The 22,990-nt window shown below is 35.2% G+C and overlaps 1 long non-coding RNA gene across 3 annotated transcripts in view; it reads right to left on the bottom strand.

Annotated features, from left to right (window-relative positions):
• Positions 1-246: 246 nt before the first annotated feature.
• Positions 247-22,990, bottom strand: part of LOC129650016 (uncharacterized) — a 421,016-nt gene continuing 398,272 nt past the window's right edge. Inside the window, exons 5-6 of one of the 3 annotated variants that reach the window (XR_008713533.1) lie at positions 10,281-10,330; positions 247-265 (exon numbers count right to left, since the gene is read on the bottom strand). This is a non-coding gene — a long non-coding RNA (uncharacterized LOC129650016). Of the gene's footprint in view, positions 266-3,323; positions 4,280-7,114; positions 8,271-10,280; positions 10,331-22,990 lie in introns of those variants that run through there. The other 2 variants (XR_008713531.1, XR_008713532.1) reach the window with 2 other exon arrangements.

Here is a 22,990-nt window from a genome sequence, read left to right as displayed (position 1 = left end):
GAGTAAGTCTACCTTAAGTACGTTCACTTTATAGATTTTATAGCTGGGGGGAAAGCTTAATTTAAAAATCCATACTTGGAAAATAAACTTACCCTTGCTCCTAAATTGTAGATGTTCAGAGCTTATGATTTTTCCGTTGATTCACAGATATTAAATGGTGTTGTTTTTAAGATAGTGGGAAGGTGGATCCCAATTACGCTGCTTCAAAATACAGTATCTGTAATCTCTGTTTCCTCAGTCTATCTCTCTCTCTTCCCATTACCTCCTATAAATGTCCAATACAATGGAAGTATCATCAGAATAATAACTATTGAATCATTAAAAGTTGCTACGTAAGTATTTTGGAATAACAAAACTTCCTCAACTCCCTCAGCTTTTTCCATACTCCGCATTGTTTAATCTCCTTTTACAACAATATAGGTCATTGTCTATCCCAGAGCATGTGGCAAGAGTGCGAGGAATCAGCAGAATGTCTGTGCCAAGTTTTTAGTGATACAATTATAATTTTTGATGGTGATTTACTTATGTGCTAAAATAATAATGATTTAACTTAAGCATATAATAGAGACATCAAATTAGTCTAAAAAACATTCTACTTTTCAATTTATTTCAAAATAATAAGGTATTCATAATGACAGTATTATAACTCCTTGTCATCCACCAGATTGGAATGACATGCATCAGTTGAAATAAATTCATGTTCTGGTATGTTTATAGAAAATATATTTGCATTTTTGCAATAACTATATATCAAAATAAACTCATTGAATATGTAACTATCACAAATAACAATAGAAATCAAATAACCATACTTAGCCCATTTATTAGAATCTGAGATTGAAAATTCAATATATGTAACTGTTAGATTTAAATATTTGAGATCCTTAAAGTATTAATGTTCTTACTTTTACCATATCATAATTCTTCAGTTGCTGACATAAAGTATGGTTATCATGGGTAAAGAGAAACTCTTTGAGAAGCCAACTGATTAAATACCAAGATTTTCTGTATTTGTTAATCAAGGCTAAATATCATATGGTCATCTCAAGATTATAGGTAGGGATATGCTGGACTAAAATACAAAACTGCCAGAGGTGATAGTCCATGAGTGCTTCTTCCCTTAAATGGTAACATTCAGATCTCTCTATTGTATAATCAGATAATATCTATTTTCCTTAGCAGTGGAACGGTTTGAACTAAGTGCAAAAAATTCCCAAGGTCAAATTTTCAGGGAAAGTGGATCAGAATGCAGGTCAGACTGTGGTCTTGTGAATGGATATCCACTATGATACATTTAGCTAGTAAATATGTGAAATAAGGGATTTCATGATGCAAACAAAGCAAGGCAATCAGTTGTCCCACCTCCAGAGACAGAGAAAAAGAATGACAGGGAAGCTTCCTATGTTTTCACCCCTGTTAAAGAAGGCAGATATGGATGTATAGGAACTTCTTTGCAGGTTAACAAAATGAAAGAAAACACTATTTTCTTTTCCCTTGGATTCCTTCAAGTTGAGAGATACAGTTTTCTAGAGAAGATAATAGTAAAGATAGAAGTTTATAGAGATCTTTCACTTCTTTTTATTTTAGTAAATTTATCGTGTTTAATTTTAATGTTTGCTTATGTTTTCCTGTGAGAGTTCACATTAAAGTTAGAAATTCTTTGCTCCTTGGACTAAACTCTTCCTATTTTTTCCCAATAATTTCTTTAAAGAATAATCATGGAATTTAGAAAGATGGTAACAATAACCCTGTATATGAGACAGCAAAAGAGGCACTGATGTATAGAACAGTCTTTTGGACTCTGTGGGAGAGGGAGAGGGTGGGATGATTTGGGAGAATGGCATTGAAATATGTATAATGTCATATATGAAACGAGTTGCCAGTCCAGGTTCAATGCATGATACTGGATGCTTGGGGCTGGTGCACTGGGACGACCCAGAGGGATGGTATGGGCAGGGAGGAGGAAGGAGGGTTCAGGATGGGGAACACATGTATACCTGTGGCAGATTCATTTTGATATATGGCAAAACCAATACAATATTGTAAAGTTAAATAAAATAAAATTAAAAAAAAATAAAGAATAATCAGCCATTGCTACTCTTTTCATTGCATATACTATCCAGATCTCACTATAAACTCACATTATAACCCCAGAGCTTATTGAAGTTTGTTGCACTACATGTACATTTAATGTCAGCCTCATTCCACAGAATGCCTGGGTCCCAACAGTTGCCATATGCCTTTTCAGCGTCAATTCATACATACTTCTATAACCATCAACCCAGGACAGTTAGCTATGAGAAGCTGGTTTGCCAAATCATTGCCTTTCATGAATACTTAGAATGCACAGCGTTGAATCCTCATTCCCTACTTGCCTTCAAATGGTTTTTGTTTGAAGTAACAAGTGCAAAAGAGAGGTAAGACAAGATATTCTTGATTCCAAATGGAGTTATTGGTTCTATTACTAGAACCTGCCTCCCAAATCCATCTTAACCAACTTAGTTGTGAATGGTTTTGCTACACAATCAATTGTTCAAATGTAGGATTCATGCTTGTCATTTTTTCTCTCACCATCTACTTCAAATCAAATAAGTCCTTTTGGTTCTGCATCCAAAATACATTGTAAATTCATTACAGAGATCCTGTCCTAGATCAAATTATCACATCTATCTCTGCTGCTGCTGCTGCTAAGTCGCTTCAGTCGTGTCCAACTCTGTGTGACCCCATAGACGGTAGCTCACCAGGCTCCCCCGTCCCTAGAACTCTGCAAATGTCTCCTCCTAAATGACCTTTCCACTTGTAGAAATATTTCCCACTAATTCATTCCCCACAAAGAACTTATCTTAAACACTTAGGAAAAATGATCAACAACTTCCAATGGCATTTACAACAAAATCCAGTACACTTATCATGACCTACAAGACCTAACCTTTGTCATGCCTCCTTCCTTTTTACTTACTGTGATCCGTGCACACTAACATTATTTACCCTCTTTGAACATTCCAAGCTGCCCTTTTCCTCCAAGGCTAGAAATCTCTTTATACTCCTTTCTCTCTTCATTCCCTCATATGGGGAACTCTATTTTTCCTTTGAAGCAGTAAATAGCAACTTCTGTACCAGTTATTTTATATTTGAGAATGTATTTCTTCATAATATTTATCAAAATTGAGACTTACTTTAACAATAATCTTTTTTTTCTTAGACTGTAAAATTAATAAATATGTATGTCTTATCTGTTCTACCATTGTAACATTAGTTAGCCATCTTCATAGTGCATGGTAAATCCTTCACAAATGTTGGAATTTGCGGAATGAAGAAAGGAAAGGAGGGAAGGCGGAGGAAAGGAAAGTTTGGAAAGAGGATGTATTTCAGAAAAAAATGGTTTATTTAGCAAAAGAAACAAAAAACTTCTACTTAGTTTATATAAACTTGATATTCTAGATAGCAAAGGTTCAGAGACCATCTGCTGTTGCCAGATATTGGGCCAGGAACTAAAAATATGACTTTTCAGGGAGAGAAAACACAATATTGTACTTTTAACAGTTAAATGAATATATCATTAAATATGAACTAAAAATATACAGATGATATTTTGTGTGTCCAATAATTTTACTCTAAGGTTAGTATATTTAATCTTATGTGCATTTTGCTACAATAAAATGTTAAAAATAAAAATTAAAATAGCATTTAACTACAAAAAAGAAAAAAACTCAGTCTTCATTTATAGTACCAAAACATCTTAGTTATTTGGAATTTTTTTTCTGAATATATTTCACCATTTATTTTTTTCTTTTTAAAGGGTGTTTGTACTCTCAGATTATAATTTTATTGCATATTTCATTTTAGTTTGGGGCTCAAATTATATATAATAAAATATTCTACATGTTGACATCTCTTCAGTTTCTACTGGTTTTCTTCCTCCAATAAGTCAGCTGTGTATCTTTGAACTTTATTTGCCCTTAAACTCTGTAATCTCTGTTTAAATAAAGTATATTTAACTGTTATCAGTTACTTCTATTCAGTGTCTATCTTCACTGGATTTTTTTTTTTCCTTTAACTATCATTTATCTTCAGGGACAGACACATTCATGAATTAAGGTTTGTGTAAGCTGTGCTGTATTTTACAGATAAACTCATTATTTAGCTATTTAAGAAGACTAGTACAGGATTAGACTTATTATTGCCATGTAAAGTCTTTGAACCAATCTTCAAGACACCTTTCAGTTTTTCATTCACCTTTGTCCTTCCTGCTTTAATTATCCCACAGTGGTTAGTAATGCTGTAACAGTGAAAATCAGCTAATTAGCTTATAATTAGCACACACTCCTTATTTTTTCATCTTTGGCTATCTAAAGCAGGCAAGAATATTCAAAAGAATAATAACTCTGGCGTACTAATCCTAGGCTCTATCCAAATATATGAAAATAAATCAATGTCATTTTTCTTTAATTTCAAGGATTAATCTATAAATCCTCAATTTTTCTCAGCAGACTTCTCACTATTATATAGATTTGAAAATTGGTAATTAATTGTTAAAACACAATTTTATATCATTTACTTTTGCATGTCTATTTTTTGAGTTATGAGTTACTCTGAAGTCAATAAAGTGGCCTGCAATAAAAACCCAGATATTAAAAAAGAAACAGTCTATTAGATATGTGTGTATTGAAACTATTGAAATTTCCATTAAAAAATATTTAATTCCATTGTGTTTCATTAAATCACAAATATTTTGACTACTATAGAGAAAATTGAATGCATTTAAATAAAAAACATTACTTGAAGAGGAAAAAACACATTCAATTCACAGAATTGCATAAAAAGACAATACAATCTGTGGCAAACATATAGACATTTATATAATTTACTCAGAGTTTTAAGAAAAAAATAATACTGTTTTTAATATTATAATTCCTGTTGGGCAAAACACAGGTATGTGGTTCACTACTGTATTCCATCAAAAATTTAAGTCACATGTCTATATCGATATCTATCTATTTATGCATGTGTACTCAGTCATGTCCTATTCTTTGCAGCCTGTGGACTGTAGCTGGCCAGGCTCCTCTGTCCATGGGATTTTCCAGAAATGAATACTGGGTGGAATCTAATTTCCTCCTTCAGGGAATCTTTCTGACCCAGGGATCAAACCTGCATCTTCTGTGCCTTGTGCACTGACAGGCAGATTCTCTACCACCGAGCCACCTGGGAAAACTTATCTATCTATACCATCTATATCTTTGACTATCTTAATGAGGTTCACACAGCCATAATCTGTAATTAATCCTTCATGATATATTTATCTTGATGGTTGCTGTTCAGTGTTCCTCAACTAATGTCCGACTCTTTGCAACCCCATGGACTGCAGCAAGCTAGGCTTCTCTGTCCATCGCCATCTCCTGGAGCTTGGTGATGCCATCCAACCATCTGATCCTCTGTCATCCCCTTCTCCTCCTGTCTTCAATCTTTACCAGCATCAGGGTCTTTTCCAGTGAGTTGGCACTTTGCATCAGGTGGCCAATGTACTGGAGCTTCAGCATCAGTCCTCCCAGTGAATATTCAGGATTAATTTCCTTTGGGATTGACTGGGTTGATCTCCAGCTGCCCAAGGGACTCTCAAGAGTCTTCTCCAACACCACAGTTCAAAAGCATCAATTCTTTGGCACTCAGCCTTCTTTATGGTCCAACTCTCACATCCATACATGATTACTGCAAAAACCATAGCTTTGACCTGAGGGACTTGTTGGCAAAATAATGCCTCTGCTTTTTAATATGCTATCTAGGTTGGTTATAACTTTTCTTCCAAGGAGTAAGCATCTTTTAATTTCATGGCTGCAGTTATCAACTGCAGTGATTTTGAAGCCCAGGAAAATAAAGTCTGTCACTGTTTCCATTGTTTCCCCATCTACTTACCATGAAAAGATTGGACCAGATGCCATGATCTTTGATTTTTGAATGTTGAGCTTTAAGTCAGCTTTTTTACTGTCCTCTTTCAATTTCCTCAAGAAGTTCTTTAGGTCATCTTCACTATCTGTCATAAGGGTGGTGTCATCTGCATATCTGAGGTTATTGATATTTCTCCTGGCAATCTTGATTTCAGCTTGTGCTTCATGCAGCCTGGCATTTGTATGATGTATGCTAAATGTAAGTTAAATAAGCTGGGTGACAATATACAGCTTTAATGTACTCCTTTCCTAGTTTGGAACCAGTATATTGTTCCATGTCTGGTTCTAACTTTTGCTTCTTGACCTGTATACAGGTTTCTCAGGAGGCAGGTAAGGTGGTCTGGTGTTGCCATCTCTTGAATAATTATCCACAATTTGTTGTGATCCACACAGTCAAAGGCTTTGGAGTAGTCAATAAAGCAGATGTTTTTCTGGAATTCTCTTGCTGTTTCCATGATCCAGTGAATGGTGGCAATTTGACCTCTGGTTCCTCTGCCTTTTCTAAATCCAGCTTGTACATCTGAAAGTTCTCAGTTCATGTACTGTTGAAGCCTGGCTTGGAGAATTCTGAGCATTACTTTGCTAGCATGTGAGATGACTGCAATTGTGTGGTAGTTTGAATATTCTTTGGCATTGCAATACTTTGGAATTGGAATATAAACTGACCTTTTCTAGTCCTTTGGCTACGGAAGTTTTCCAAATTTGCTGGCATACTGAGTGCAACACTTTAACAGCATCATATTTTAGGATTTGAAATAGCTTAGCCAGAATTCCATCACCTCCACTAGCTTTGTTTGTGTGATGGTTCCTAAGGCCCACTTGATTTCCCACTCTAAGGTGTCTAGCTCTAGATGAGTGATCACACGATTGTGGTTATCTGGGTCATTAAGATATTTTTTTTATAGTTCTATGTATTTTTGCCACCTCTTCTTAATATCTTATGCTTCTGTTAAGTCCATACCATTTCTTTTCTTTACTCTGCATATATTTGCATGAAATGTTCCTTTGGAACATTTTTCTTGATTTTCTTGAAGAGCGTCTAGTCTTCCCCATTCTACTGTTTTTCTCTATTTCTTCACATTAGTTACTTAGGAAGGCTTTCTTATCTCTCCTTGTTATTCTTTGGAACTCTGCATTCAGATTGGGTATATCTTTCCTTTCCTACAGTTATATGTTTATTCAATTTATATAATATAATGTTTTAGATACAAGAAAATATATTTTGAAAATAATTTTATTTGAATGCAAAAAGATTAGTCTAATATTCTGAGGGTTATTTTTTTTTCATTGATTCTGTTTAATATTTTTCAGACTTGGTTCATTCAGTAATATGTGATGGAAATAAATTGTCTACAGTTAAGGTTAAAGTTACATAATAAGTTTGCTATGCTGCTAGATACTTGGGGGCTTCCCAAGTGGTGTAGTGGTAAAGAATCTACCTGAAAATGCAGGAGATGCAAGAGAAGCAGATTCCATACCTGGACTGGAAAGATTCTCTGGAGGAGGAAATGACAACCTACTCCAATATTCTTGTATGGAAAATTTCATAGGCAGAGGAGCCTGGCTGGCATACTACATGGGGCCACAGAGACTCAGATGTGACTGAGCACCAGATACTTACTTTCAAAATAATAGCCATCTGATTATGTTATTTGAAACTTATAGGGGACAATGCACAAATACATATACTAACTTCGTAAAATATGACAAATTACCTATAAATAGCTACATCAAACTATTAAACACAAATATCAGTGTTGTCATGTTTATATTTGATTTTACATTAAAAAGGTAACCATATACACAGAGCATTTACTATCCTAATGAAAAGCTATCCAGCTAACTATCTTAAGTATACAAATTAATACCACAGAAGAATTATCCTTAATATCTTGAGATCATTAAATGTGAAATTCAAATGGTAATTTTAAACTATAGAAAAATATCTTAACAATCACTGCTAAGGTAAATATTTCTTAAATAGCGCATAAAAATCCTAATCACATAAGAAATAAACTTAATAAACTAGAATAAATTAAAATGAAGAATTCTATCCATCAAAAGATACTATCACGAGATAAGAAATTCCACCAAATGGTTTCATATACAGTGTACATATCCAGTGTCATGCTGGGTAAATGTTTAAAAACTAGCTTTCCAAGAAAAAAGTTAAAGCCCGGTTTTCAAATGTTTGCCAATATATGTGATGTAAATGTTTCTACCATGGCACATTTTCAAACTAATAAGCAGCCTTCAAAATTCTTCACACAACAGTTGGCTCTTATGAATCAAGTTGATCCACTCCAGTATATTAGTGAATGTATCCAGCTTAGGATTCAATTTTCATATGTATATAATAAAAAAGGATAGATACTATAATTATATAAGGATATATAATATGACACATAATTATAAAGTTTTTAATACCTTTAAGATATTCAAATTAAAAAATTCCCTCTATACACATCAAATGAACTGAAATAGAAGAATGAAAAGTCTCAAATATTACTGAGATACTATATACTCAAATATACAGAGCAACTGAACTGATATCCTGCTGTTGAAACATGATATAACCACTTTGATAAAATGTCAGTATCTACTAAAGCAGAACATATACATATCCTATATATCCAATAAAATATATACACAGATTCCCTAAAATACATGTTCCAAATGGCCATATAATCATTATTTATAAGAGCTGAAGTCTACCCAAATGCTTACAAATGGGGGAAAGGACCATAATCTGGATACAGTTTAATATTACACAGCAATGAGAATGAGTGATTCACCAATGCATACAATCTTACAAATGTAATTTAGAGAATAAGAACCAAAGCAGTACATACCATATGTTTACATTTATAAAATGTGATTAAGTAAGCAAGGTAATCTATCCTTCTAGAATTCAAGATAGTGCATATGCTCTGTGGGTATAGTTAAAGTAACTATATGAGATGGGGTTTCATATACTCTTTTTATCCTTTTGTTTTTTAATTTCTATGAGTGCTTGTTAAATGGGTATGTTCATTTTATGGCAATTCACAGAGACTGTGCCCTGAGATATGAGCAATTCTTTCTATGTATGATATGCTTATATAAGAATATTAAAAAGACTAGAGATTCAAATAGATCTTACAAATACTTTGTACCATTTTAAAGTTAAAATAATTTATCATTTCATTTAGTTATATTTGTAAACTACAAGCTACAAATTAAAGAACAAATTCTCAAGGATGAAATTATTGCTCTATTCATATCCAAATGAAATTTTATAAAAACTTCCATTATTAGCAGAGTCCTTGTGGTAGAGCAGACAATTCTAGGTGGTATTTTTTTTTCTTTTTTTAAAATCATACCTGGAATATTTCTAAGTACCCTACCAAAGAGAATACCTTTGAATGCCTAGAGGTGGTCGTTGCCTATAGTCACTTAAAACAACTTCTTTAATATACATTTCAGTAATCCTGTTTTATCATATGAAACAATAATGCTGTTTTATCACATCAAGAAGAGATTTAGTTCATTGTCTCTGCGTTTCCAAAGACGTCATTTTTGCCCAAATATGAAATGTATGATACAAATGCCCATGCTATCTGCAATTTATTTCTCAATTACAAGCTAAATCTTTATCAAGTTTACTATTAAGGAACAGATAGGTCCTGAAAATTCTCTTACTAAAATAACCCAATTAGTTTTACAACATAAACATAGTTTAGTTATATTCTGTAGTAATCAATTATAAATGCAAGCCATCTTCACACTTTTAACACGTTATTGAATGTATCAACCACATAAGTTAACAAATAAATAACATCCCCCAAATCACCTTAGAAGTTACTGGTCATTTTTTATCATTTCTATTTCTATAGCTATATGGTTTGCTTTCAACTCTCTAAAGCTCCAACATCAAACTTTCATAGAAGAACCCAATTTTGATAAATCCTGACAGGTGTTGGAGTTAACTTTCAATAACTCATTGCCCTAGTCATTGGCATCAAATAAACCTATATAAAAATTTTAATATATAATACTGTCATTTAGAGTCAAATAATTTTTCTCCATGGTATAAATCTTTACCTTTCTGAGCAAAGCTACAAATTCACTTAGGAATCTATCAAAGACTGCATCAAATGACTATCAGTTGACTATATTACCATAATCTACTCAAGAGTATAAACATTTGATAGAAAATATTGCATAGCTTCTTCAACATTTATGTAAAACTAAGGTAAAGTATCAAATTACCTAAGCAAATTCCCTTTACTGTTATTAATCAAGCAGAGGTAACAGGTAAATAAATCATACAATTTAGTATATTAATCATAATCTTACCACAGGCTCACAGGTTAGGAATTCAAAGAAAAAGTTCACCACCCTGAGACCTAAATAAAGTACAAGCAGAAATATTTTGTATTAGTAAAGATATTGCATTTTAATTTAAGATCATAAAATGTTAAATAGTGATTCAATATCATGAAAAATTTATTTTATGTGTAATTAGTGCACATATTTTGACTACAATATTTGTCTAAAATAGCATTGCTATTACTCAATTCACATCAAATTATTGTGATTTGAAATTAATTACTCTAATTTCAGCTCTTTAATGAAGGGATGACAAACAAGCAGAGAATTTTTATTGTCTCTTGCTTCTTGTGGGACTATGGGTGAGGGATATATTTGCAAACAAAATATATTTGCATATATTATTTTAGAAAGTCTTCTCAGTTACACTCGGTTAACAGTGTCAAATACACACACACACATATGCTATCATACACATGCATGCACACACGTGTACAAATATGGTTATTACACCACTGTTCAGTTGATGTGTTTTAATCAGTGGGTAATATATAGCTATTCATGAATATAAATCTTTTATGTTATCATTTTAAAGGTCATGTAGTATTCCATAGTTTGTTATACATCTTAAATTGTTTAAGATATTTAACAACAGCTCTTTATGAAACTGGTTATCGTTATTTTCACTGAATCAAGACATTTGATTACTATCACATGTGATCATATTTAGTAGTTAACATGCTTTGCAACAGTTTTATCATTTTGATGGAGTGGTAACTTACTAATCAACACACATTTACTAAGCCCTTAAATTTGCTTCCTGATAGGTAGATACTGTTTTCTATCAACAAAATAAGGAAACTGAAGATTTAATTTCTACCCTCAGTGAAGAAATTAGTAGCATTTATGAACCTTTTAGAAAACTCATGAATGACATATATAGGCAGGTACACTATTGTGTAATGTATTATCATGTTGGCTAAAAAGTTTGCTTGCATTTTTCTGTACTGTGTACTCTGGAAAAACCTAAATGAACTTTTTGGTCAACCCAATAAAAATTCATAAAACATACAAATTGTAATAGATTGAATCTCTATATTGTGCCAGTTCCTTATGAGTGGTGGTGGTTTGGAGGATATGTTTCTCTCAGGTTTCTAACCATTAAATCTTTTTTTATTGCTAATGAAGGAAACATTATGTAACATAGTTTATCTGATAAAAATATTATTTAATTCTTAGTAGAAATCATGTGTGGAAATGATCTTGACAGTACTATGAACCACTTGAAGAATGAAATAAAATATTTCTAACATTCTTTTTATCCAATATTAGTGGAAAATAAACTAGTACTATTAAGCATAAATATTTACATTATTTTTTATGCAAATTGAAATGCACATGTGGAGTTAAATCTTCAATAATGCATGCTCAGAATTTCTTGGTCCAAGTCATTGAACCAACTGGTGGCAGAGACTTGACTGTACTCTGAGTCTCTGATTCTCTCAGTCCATTGTGTTTTCCTCCAGTTACTGGCCATGCCTTCAGGTCGTCTTGCTCCAAGTAATTATTCTGTTTAATAGCCCTCTATAGTTTCCTGTGGTCATGTATGGATGTGAGAGTTGGACTATGAAGAAGGCTGAGCGCCGAAGAATTGATGCTTTTGAACTGTGGTGTTGGAGAAGACTCTTGAGAGTCCCTTGGACTGCAAGGAGATCCAACCAGTCCATTCTGAAGGAGATCAGCCCTGGGATTTCTTTGGAAGGAATGATGCTAAAGCTGAAACTCCAGTACTTTGGCCACCTCATGCAAAGAGTTGACTCATTGGAAAAGACTCTGATGCTGGGCGGGATTGGGGGCAGGAGGAGAAGGGGATGACAGAGGATGAGATGGCTGGATGGCATCACTGACTCGATGGACGTGAGTCTGGGTGTGCGGGGAGCTGCCCGTGAGAACGGGGTCCTTTGTCCAAAGGACACAGCTCTGGGAGCTGCCTCAGTCCTTGAGGGTTTGCTTGCAAACATAGCTCTCTGTCCCGCCACCCCAGAGATTAGGCGCTTATTTACTGCAAACACCTGGAGTTCTGTGCAAACTTCTCATGCACAGAGAAATGTTATCTGGTGTAAGAAATAATAACAGGGTGCCATTCCCATGCTCTCAAGATTTCTTGTGACTGTTTGTAAGATGTGTAGGTCAAACAAAGAAAATGTTAACTGTCTTGTCTTTCTCACGCTCTTCTGTATAAATATGAGATGCTGAATAAAGTTGGTGTCAGACTGCGTCCCTTCGTGGAGACGTGTCTGAATCTCTCGACCCCATCTTTGTTGTAGATTTCTCTTGCTTTAGTTTCTTTTCTCAGCCCCGCCGTGCACGTTCTCGGGACCTGATGGACTTTGCCGGCTGGCACCGGCATGGGTGAACTCCGGGAGTTGGTGATGGACAGGGAGGCCTGGCGTGCTGCGATTCATGGGGTCGCAGAGTCGGACACGACTGAGCGACTGAACTGAACTGATAGATGTCTCTGCTGCCTATCCTTTTTGCTAATTCCAGTGCACATGGACTAACTTTGCAGATGTCCTAAACTCACTATTCAACTACTTTCTGCTTGCATTTTCCCTATAGGAGCAAGGAAGGAGATGACGACTTGAAAAAGTCTACTTTCTGCTGATGTTGATTAAAAGGGAAACCTTTCCTAGTTGATCTGAATGCTATTTGATCTGAATGCTTATAACCTAGTTGATCTGAATGCTTATACATCTTAAAGTCATTCAAAGAATTATAGTGACTTTTCCCCATCCTTACCTCTTTAATCAAGAGGTGCATCCAGTTAAATTTGAGGCACATGTTAAAAAGTTAAGTATTAGAAACAATATTTGGTTGAAGCTAAGTATTGCCATTGGGGAATGAACTCCTTGGATACACCAATTGAAATTTTTAATTGTTATTATTATTTCATTATTAAAATTTAAATTCAAGCTTTAAGATTTGACATTATACTATAGAAACAATAATTTCTTTTAGCACTATCTGATCAGATGTGAACTCCGGGAGTTGGTGATGGACAGGGAGGCCTGGCGTGCTGCGATTCATGGGGTCGCAAAGAGTCGGACACGACTAAGCGACTGATCTGATCTGATCTGATCTGATCAGATGTGTTGGATACTCAGACTCAAAGTTACTGCTCATGCTTAAACTCAGGGATTCTAGAAATGACATTAAAGATATTTGCTTTTTGTTTTTCAAAGACAAGGTCAAGCCAGGGAGGTGATTTTAGGCCTACAAGAAAGCCAAAGCAGAAATATAGCCTACCCCAACATTAATCTGGGGCTTCCCTGTTGGCTCAGAGGTTAAAGAGTCTGCCTGGAATGCCAGAGACTGGGGTTCGATCCCTAGGTTGGGAAGATCCCCTGGAGAAGGAAATGGCAACCCACTCCAGTACTCTTGTCTGAAGAATTCTATGGAGGGAGGAGCCTGGTAGGCTACAATCCATAGGGTCTCAAAGAGTTGGACATGACTGAGCGACCTCACTTCACTTCACTTAAAATTAATCTACCCTTTTCAGTTGATACTGAGTACTGAGTTACACTCAAAGAGGAGAGTCCATTTTAACAAGATATGAGTGACATAAATATTTGGCAGGGGTGGGGGGCAATTTGTGGTGAAGAATGAGTTATTAAACTGTCAGTGACATTGGCACTAGGCTAGTGTTGTCCTTGATGCATTTCTAGAAATTTTATTTCATATAACAAGATTCAGCTAAATGAATTTGATCAGATAAACCTCTTCCATTTGAACTATTTGTATTTGGAGGAATAACAATTCAGAAAGAATGTATGCTGAAGCAAGTAAGCAAATTTCAGCAAAACAAAACAAAACATTATTGGTAATTCTGAAAGTCTAATATCCTAGACCTACAATAGTCAAGGAGGAATGTTTCATAGTAATCCCAATATAACTGTCAAATTACTGCAGAAATCCTGAAAAGTTGTACTTTAATTAGTATTTCTATAGATTATAGCTATTAACTAATGGATTTATTGGATATGTGCTGGAAAAATTCATGGAATTGGCATTTCAGAAGGTGATTTCTCTGATGTTAAGATGGTTTAAAGCACTTTATTTCTTCTTGGCTCAATTTTGCTGAAAGTTCAATTTTTAGAGAGAGTGACAGAAGGTTGAATTTTTAGATGATTTGGAAACCTGAACATTGGGGAGCTATTTTAAATAATTTAAAATATAATTACAAATTATTTTAAAGGCAGTCTGGCAGGTCTCATTAAAATGATATTTAGTTAGCAATGGATAAGTAACAATGCTAGGATCTCTACACTTTATTTCATATATCTTCAATTGGCATTCACTAAAATTTCTTCTGAGTATTTCTATTAATACAAATATGACACTATTTTCCACATTTTCAGATAAAAAATGAAAGCTAACAGTTGCCTGTATATACTCTAAAATATCTTATCACTAATACATTGTGAAGTCAAAATTCAACTCAAGCTTAATAAGTTCAGAATCTCAATTAAGTCATATGCCATAAATAATATTTACTAAAAATAAGAGATATATGAATCACAGGTTTAAATATTTTGAATGGGTCAACTAATTTAATTCTCAGCTGTGAGGAAGTTATTATGTAAATATACTTATTACAGGAGTTGTTTTGTTGTTTTGGTTTTAATCCAGAGATGCTGGCATCAAATTCTGTGATATACAACCCAGTTTCCACATGATATTTTACTACTATGCATATATGTATGCATATATATATATATGCTATGCTAAATCACTTCAGTCGTTTCCGACTCTGTGCGACCCCATAGACGGCAGCCCACCAGGCTCTCCCGTCCCTGGGATTCTCCAGGCAAGAACACTGGAATGGACTGCCATTTCCTTCTCCAATGCATGAAAGTGAAAAGTGAAAGTGAAGTCGCTCAGTCGTGTCCGACTCTTAGCGACCCCATGGATTGCAGCCTAACAGGCTCCTCCGTCCATGGGATTTTCCAGGCAAGAGTACTGGAGTGGGGTGCCATTGCCTTCTCTGATATATATAAACATATATATTAGATTCAGAGGTCAGGTAATTAACACATTTATTATATGTCTACAATCACCTTTGTGTGCTAAGTTGCTTTAGTCATGTCCAACTCTCTGTGACCCTGACCCTACGATCTGAGTCCGCCAGGTTCCTCTGTCGATGGGAATTTTCAGGCAAGAATACTGCCATTAGTTGCCATCCCCTCCTTCAGGGGACCTTCCCAACACAGGGATCAAACCCACATCTCTTATGTTTCCTGGATTGGCAAGCAGGTTCTTACCACTAATGCCAACCTGGGAAGCTCCTACTATCACCACTTGGGAAGCCCCTACTAACAGCTTAGTGGATCCTAATATTAATAGTAATATTAATAGTTGTTAACATGGTTGAATATCTACTATATGACAGGAAGTAGGTTAAGTACTTTAGGTTCAACTCATTTAATCGCTGGAACAATCCTATCAAATATGACTACCATTATTGTATAGATAAGACAATAGAGGGCTTCCAATGTGGCTCAGATGGTAAAGAATCTGCCTGCAATTCAGGAGATACAGGTTTGATCCCTGGGTCAGGAAGATCCCCTGGAGAAGGGCATGACAACGCACTCCAGTATTCTTGCCTGGAGAACTGCATGGACCAACAAGTCTGGTGGGCTACAGCCCATGGAATTGCAAAGAGTTGGACAGGACTGGTCAACTAACTTACACACACACACACACACAAGACAATAGAGAAATTTAAAAATGTACCCAAGAACATAGAGGTAGAAATGGTACAGCTGAATTTCAAATACAAACTCTCTTACTCTATTAGTTACATGCAGCATAGAAATTCTGATTCTTTTAATGAGGAGGAAATGTGAAAGAAATTGAGTTTTCATTCTATTCTATTTAGAATGAAACTTAAAACTTCAACTCCATAAAGCAGAGATACAACTATACTCTCAAATTTTTAAAATAAATCTACCATAATAGTAAATAAATTCTTCCAGTCTTACAGCTCCAACTTATTATGATTAATTTTAGATAGATAGCTCCATAGTGCCTAGTTTATTAAATGATAAATTGAAACTATACATGAACAGATATGCCAATTTCTAAAATTTTCTGCCAATGAATTTTAAAATACATTAGATTTTATAAAATATGTACATTTTGTGCAATATATATGCAGTTTTTGTATAAGTTATGAGAAACGCTTTCTTGGGAAACCAGATAGCCGTCTATCTACTTAGAAAATTGCAAAGAATATATTTTAAAAAAAAAAAACAAAACAAAGTTTGAACTCTTAATTCTTTGAAGAGTGTCAATCAAGCTTATCTACTCAGAAATACAATTCCCATTATAATTGCAGATTACATAGATGAGAGAAAAAAAGTAGTTTCAATGAAGTTTGGCATATTGTAAAATCTCAGTAAATAACTAATAAACAGCTACATAATTAATGCAATGCTTCAATAAAGAAATAATTGCTAGACAGTTCCCTAGGAAGAAAACAACCATTTAGGTGTTAGATTTTTACCTTAGCTCAGTAACACCCAAACTTTTTCAATGTCTTTTCAATGCCTAGATCATTTCTTTCAAAACAGATCTTAAATCCTGGGAAAGTTAGAGTGATAGCAATAAGTTTTAGAATTATCAACTCATCCCAAGATTAGATAATTTGTAAATATGTTACTTAACTCTAACTGTAAACAACAGATACAGCTACATGAAGTCAACTCAATAATCCACTTACCTATTCAATATTTACTGAGCAACTATGTGTCAGTCACTATTATTCCAGAATATGAGGTTAAGTGATGAACAAGACAAATATGGTCTTTTCTCATATTTTTTATATCCTGGTTACAAATATGGCACTTAATGGTTTTATATTTTATTGCCACCATCAAAAGCCACTACATATGCTGCCCTAAGAGACTAAAATCTTTCATAAGGATTGTTCTTCAGGTATTCCAAATCTTAGCTTAATACATTTTAATAAGTTCAAGTGGGTTTAACATTATGACAGAGAGTTCCAGTTATCCTCCAATATTTATCTTTCCCTATTTTTAGTAAAGGGCTGCTGACTTTTAAGTAGGTTAATGGCTACTTGGAAAAAGATTCTTAGTCTTGGTGTTATGAGACTAAACTCTGGAAAATGCATGTGTGTGGAAGTAGAGTGAGTGACTTCTAGGAAGTGGCCCTGAATATAGACAACATACCCATCTTTTCTCCCTATTCTCATTAATTCTCTAGCTGCTGCTGCTGCTGCTAAGTCGTTTCAGTTGTGTCCGACTCTGTGTGACCCCATAGACAGCAGCCCACCAGGCCCCATAGTCCCTGGGATTCTCCAGGCAAGAACACTGGAGTGGGTTGCCATTTCCTTCTCCAATGCATGAAGGTGAAAAGTGAAAGTGAAGTTGCTCAGTCGTGTCCGACTCCTAGCGACCCCATAGACTGCAGCCTACCAGGCTCCTCCATCCACGGGATTTTCCAGGCAAGAGTACTGGAGTGGGGTGCCATTGCCTTCTCCCAATTCTCTAGCTAGAATGCAGCATTAATGCCTGAAACTCTAGCTCCAGTGACCTTTCTTTTCTTTTTAAATCATGAGAGGCTACCTACGGCCCCCCACTCCTGCTCCCTTAAGCTCTACTCTGTAACAGTACAGTAATAAGATATGGACTGAATCCTGGACAGGGTGTGTCATCTCAGGCTTGGATGGAAAACCATTTGAATATCTGAGAAATTCTATAGACACAGAAAGCAGATTAGTGGTTTTCAGGGACTGAAGGGTGAGCAGAAGGTGAATGACTGCCAATAGGTACAGGATTTCTTTTCAGATCATGAAAACATTATAAAATTAGATAGTGGTGCGGGCTGTGCAATGCTGTCTACCTGTACACTAAAGCCACTGGATTGCACACTTTAAAAAGTTTCATGAAAAAATAATCTTACGGTATGAGAATTATATCTTAATAAAGCTATTATAAAATTACTTGTACCTTGAATCACCTTATTAGTTTAATATGATCTCAAAGAATTTGGATACATTTTACTGTGACAGAAAACTAATTGTACAGCATATTCTTTGGGGACTCAAATTTGTCTGAACCTTTTAGTTTCCAACTATGCATTAACATGTTTGTATGCATTAGAGAAAATTAAAATGACAAAAGATGACAATATTTCTTCCATGGTTTAAACTCTACTGAGGAAAGATGTTATTTGTGAATTAACTCCACAAATCATAATATCCCAGGGCTTCTGCAAAGATTTCATTATATAATTGGAAGATATTTGAAAACTCAAATGCATGACTAGGAAAAAAAAAAAAAGTTGCCAAAAACATTATAGACTGGAATTTGTGTTTTAGGCTGCTGGTAGAGGAGCCTGGTAGGCTGCAGTCAATGGGGTCACTAAGAGTCAGACACGACTGAGCGACTTCACTTTGACTTTTCACTTTCATGCATTGGAGAAGGAAATGGCAACCCACTCCAGTGTTCTTGCCTGGAGAATCCCAGGGACCGGGGAGCCTGGTGGGCTGCCATCTATGGGGTCGCACAGAGTCAGACACAACTGAAGCAACTTAGCAGCAGCAGCAGCAGAGGTGCCTTTGATATTTTTGTAACTGAACAACTATCTGCTTTGAAACTGTGCTTACAAAAATACAAAATGTTAAAACCTCTAACTAAAGTTTTATCCTCATTAAAAAAAAGTATCAAATTAAAGTAATTATTACAAATATTTCTGGTGTCAGGGAGATATAGAAATAACATCAAGCAATCCAAATTGAAAGTAGGTATTTACATGTTTTAAACTAAAATGTATAGATCCTCACATTTAATATTTTGACTCTTAAATATCACTATCCTTAAACATGTCACTCCAAATTATTCAAAATATTAAAATTTTATAAAAATTTTGTTGTGTTCATATGATCGGCAACAATAACTTCCAACTACAAATGGGGGCATTATAAAGAGATTATCCAAATTCTTTTTCAAGAGTGACAATGTCATACCATAATTTTCCTAAGTTGACATTCAGCTGTATTAATTAATAGAGTTTCAGAAATAATAATGTTCATCATAAAAGTCATTGTGTTATAGATATCTATACATTTGGAAGAAATTAAAATTGTAAACTGTAACTTCCAGCATAATATCACAATTTTTTCATTACTGGAGTTGGTTATATTGAGAAATCTGTAAGAACCTATGAAAGTTCACAGAACTGGTTTAACTTTATACAAATTATTCGGTAACTATAGAAACATTAATTTTCATCTCACATCAACTGTTGCCAAAGCTCTGATAAACTCTGGAGCTTCAGTTCTGCACCTGCCATCATTACTCTTAGATCCTTCTCTCTCCCTGTTCTCAAAACAGAGCTGTATTGGGGCCTCACAGTCCCTTTCTAGCTATTTCTGCATAATTGGATACTTGAATCAGATCAGATCAGATCAGTCACTCAGTCGTGTCTGACTCTTACCCCCTGGAAATACCCAGTATTCCTCCTGCTTTTCCTTTTACCATTTTCATGGCAACTACCAACACAGAAGTAGAAGTAAAGTGTATGTCAGTGCCTCTCAAACTTAAAAGTACATACTTCTGAAATATACATGAAAATCACTTGTGATTCTTAATAAACTGTAGATTCTCACGGAAGTTCTGGACTTGTTAGAACCAGACTCTCATGGCCTGTTCCAGAATTAAGGACCAGAACCTTCATTTTAACCATATGGGCAAGGTTTTTAAGCCACAGGTCCTTTATCTCTTAAAATGAGGTAGTTTTAGATCATGTACTTTGAAACCTCTCTGTCTCCATTTAATTTCCCTTTCACTCTAATCCTCCCCAGCTCAGTGAAATGATGTTCAATAAAATTGTCTCCTCTAATCCTTGGAAAAGAAAGTTGCTATACCAAAATGTTTGCTTCCTGCTTTGCTATTCTACCACACAACTAGCCATATGTGTTGCTCCTGTTTCATCATCATTATTATTTCCTAACAATTACCTACCCATTACATTCCTAATAGCCACTAAAGTGAACTATTTCCAATCTCTTCTCTTTTTCTGTTCTTTTTCTATATTTCATTCTCTCTCCTGCTATGACATAATTTGCTCATACATTTTAAGTGGATTAAAGTTATTCATGTTAACAACTTCAATTTTTCTATCTCCAATTAAATAATGTACCTATATATTCATCCATTCCTCATGTATGACTTTATATTCAAGAAAACAAAGGTCCGTCTAGTCAAAGCAATGATTTTCCCAGTAGTCATGTATGGATATGAGAGTTGGACCATAAAGAAAGCTGAGTGCTGAAGAGTTGATACTTTTGAACTGTGGTGTTGGAGAAGACTCTTGAGAGTCCCTTGGACTTCAAGGAGATCCAACCAGTCCATCCTAAAGGAAATGAGTCCTGAATATTCATTGGAAGGACTGATGTTGAAACTGAAACTCCAATACTGTGGCCACCTGATGCAAAGAACTGACTCACTGGAAAAGACCCTGATGCTTGGAACGATTGAGGGTAAGAAGAGAAGAGGACAACAGAGGATGAGATGGTTAGATGGCATCACCGACTCAATGGATTTGAGTTTGAGTAAGCTCCGGGAGTTGGTGTTGGACAGGGAGGCCTGGAGTGCTGCAGACCATGGGGTTGCAAAGAGTCAGACACGACTGAGGGACTGAAATGATTCAAGAAAAAAGACTTTCTTTCCTTGTATTTTTATTTTCATCTTCTTTTGCCTATCCTAACTTCACCTTTTATGCTTTTTCTAATGACAATTTCTCATTCTCCGTTTAATTGTTCCTTTCAACCTGTAATTTCAAGCCTTTCTTTTCCTGGAGAACTTTGCCTTTGACCCACTTACTTCTCCAAGCTTCCATCTTTTACTTTCCTTTTGGGTGGGCAGTCTATACTTACTTGCTATACATAACAATATGTTGTTTACCCTAATAATGATAATGACATTCTCCATCGATTATCTCCAATAGTGCCAAAACACCAGATCATGTTCTTTTTTAAAGTCATCATCACCCTCAAATAACTAACAGCAGGTGTACTTGTTGACTATTCTTCCTTCCTTCAAGTCTCTTATTCCAGTGATTCCATTAGTGCCTTACTTTTTATTTTTAGGTTTTATTTTTGTATTTAATATTCTGATGAATACAACTTAAGAATTTTGCTGTGCTTTTTTTTCTCCTTCCTAAGGATCTTTAAATGTAGGCAGTCTTGCAGCATGTTTATGTTCAGCACCAAGCACAAGGCCCAGGGATGTAGCTATGCTTGGGGATTTTCAAATGAATTATGTGAATCAGTGTACTGGTGTATTTTATGACTCTCGTGTTTCTATGTCTTCCATATCTGAAATTACCCTCATACTCATGACTTCAGGTACCAGCTCTAAGGGTAGTATTTCCAAACCAGTTTTTACAGATCTGCCTGTAGTCCCCAGTTCAAGTTCTATTTTCCAACTTTGTGGTAGACATTTCAACATACCTATGGCACAGTTAACTTGAAGTCAAAATGTCCAAAACAAAATCCATTCCTGTCTTGCCAAAACCCACTCAACTCTCTGGATTCTACTGATACATCTAATGTCATTTTTTCAACTTCTTTGGCATATAACATTACAGAATATAACACTAAAATATATATAACATTTATTATATATGACATAATATAACACTTTAAGGTATACAATGTGTTGAATCAAAACATATTTGTATCCTGGTAAGATTATAACTAAAACCTCAGCTAACATCTCCATCATACAAAAAGATTATTATTCTTTTTGTGGTGAGATCACTTAAAAATCTACTCTCTTAGCAATTTTTTTATGTATAATATGGTATTGTTGACTATAATTACAATGCTGTGATTAGATTCCTGCAACTTATTCACTTACTAGGAAATCTGTATTATTTGACATGTCACTATTCTCCCTACCTCCTAAACCATGTATGCTCTGATTGGAGGTTGTGAGTAAGGGAAAGCTGGAGGTAGGTTAACTAGAGCAGGGCACTCAATGTGATTGACTGGGGAGCATTTTTAGCTTTCTCTAGTTGGTTTTGAGGAGAAGGCAATGGCACCCCACTCCAGTACTCTTGCCTGGAAAATCCCATGGACGGAGGAGCCTGGTAGGCTGCAGTCCATGCAGTCGCTAAGAGTCGGACACGACTGAGCAACTTCACTTTCACTTTTCACTTTCCACTTTTCACTTTCATGCATTGGAAAAGGAAATGGCAATCCACTCCAGCGCTCCTGCCTGAAGAATCCCAGAGACAGGGGAGCCTGGTGAGCTGCCATCTATGGGGTTGCACAGAGTCGGACACGACTGAAGCGACTTAGCAGCAGCAGCAGCGGTTGGTTTTGAGTTGGAAGCAGGAGACAAACATTAACAAAGTTGGTAATCACTCACTTGAAAATATCCTGAAAGTACTGGACTTTCCTAACCACACTGAGCCAACTGATGCAAAAGTTGTGGCTTGGATTCCTAGGCTTATTGATCAGAGCTTTAGTGTCATATATGGTCTTATTGTTGTCCACTTATGACTCCACTTATGTCTCTCATGACTATTTTTCTCCTCCAATCATAGGAAAATTGTTCAACTATTATTAAGTGAGCCATTTATAATACATTGATGAATATTTGTTAATACAACAAAAATCTAATACAATTGGCATCATGAGAATTATT

The sequence above is a fragment of the Bubalus kerabau genome, chromosome 4 (assembly GCF_029407905.1).
Source record: "Bubalus kerabau isolate K-KA32 ecotype Philippines breed swamp buffalo chromosome 4, PCC_UOA_SB_1v2, whole genome shotgun sequence".
Classification (NCBI taxonomy): Eukaryota; Metazoa; Chordata; class Mammalia; order Artiodactyla; family Bovidae; genus Bubalus; species Bubalus kerabau.
The sequence above is the reverse complement of the archived record's forward strand: the minus strand, read 5'-3'. Positions and strand labels throughout refer to the sequence as shown.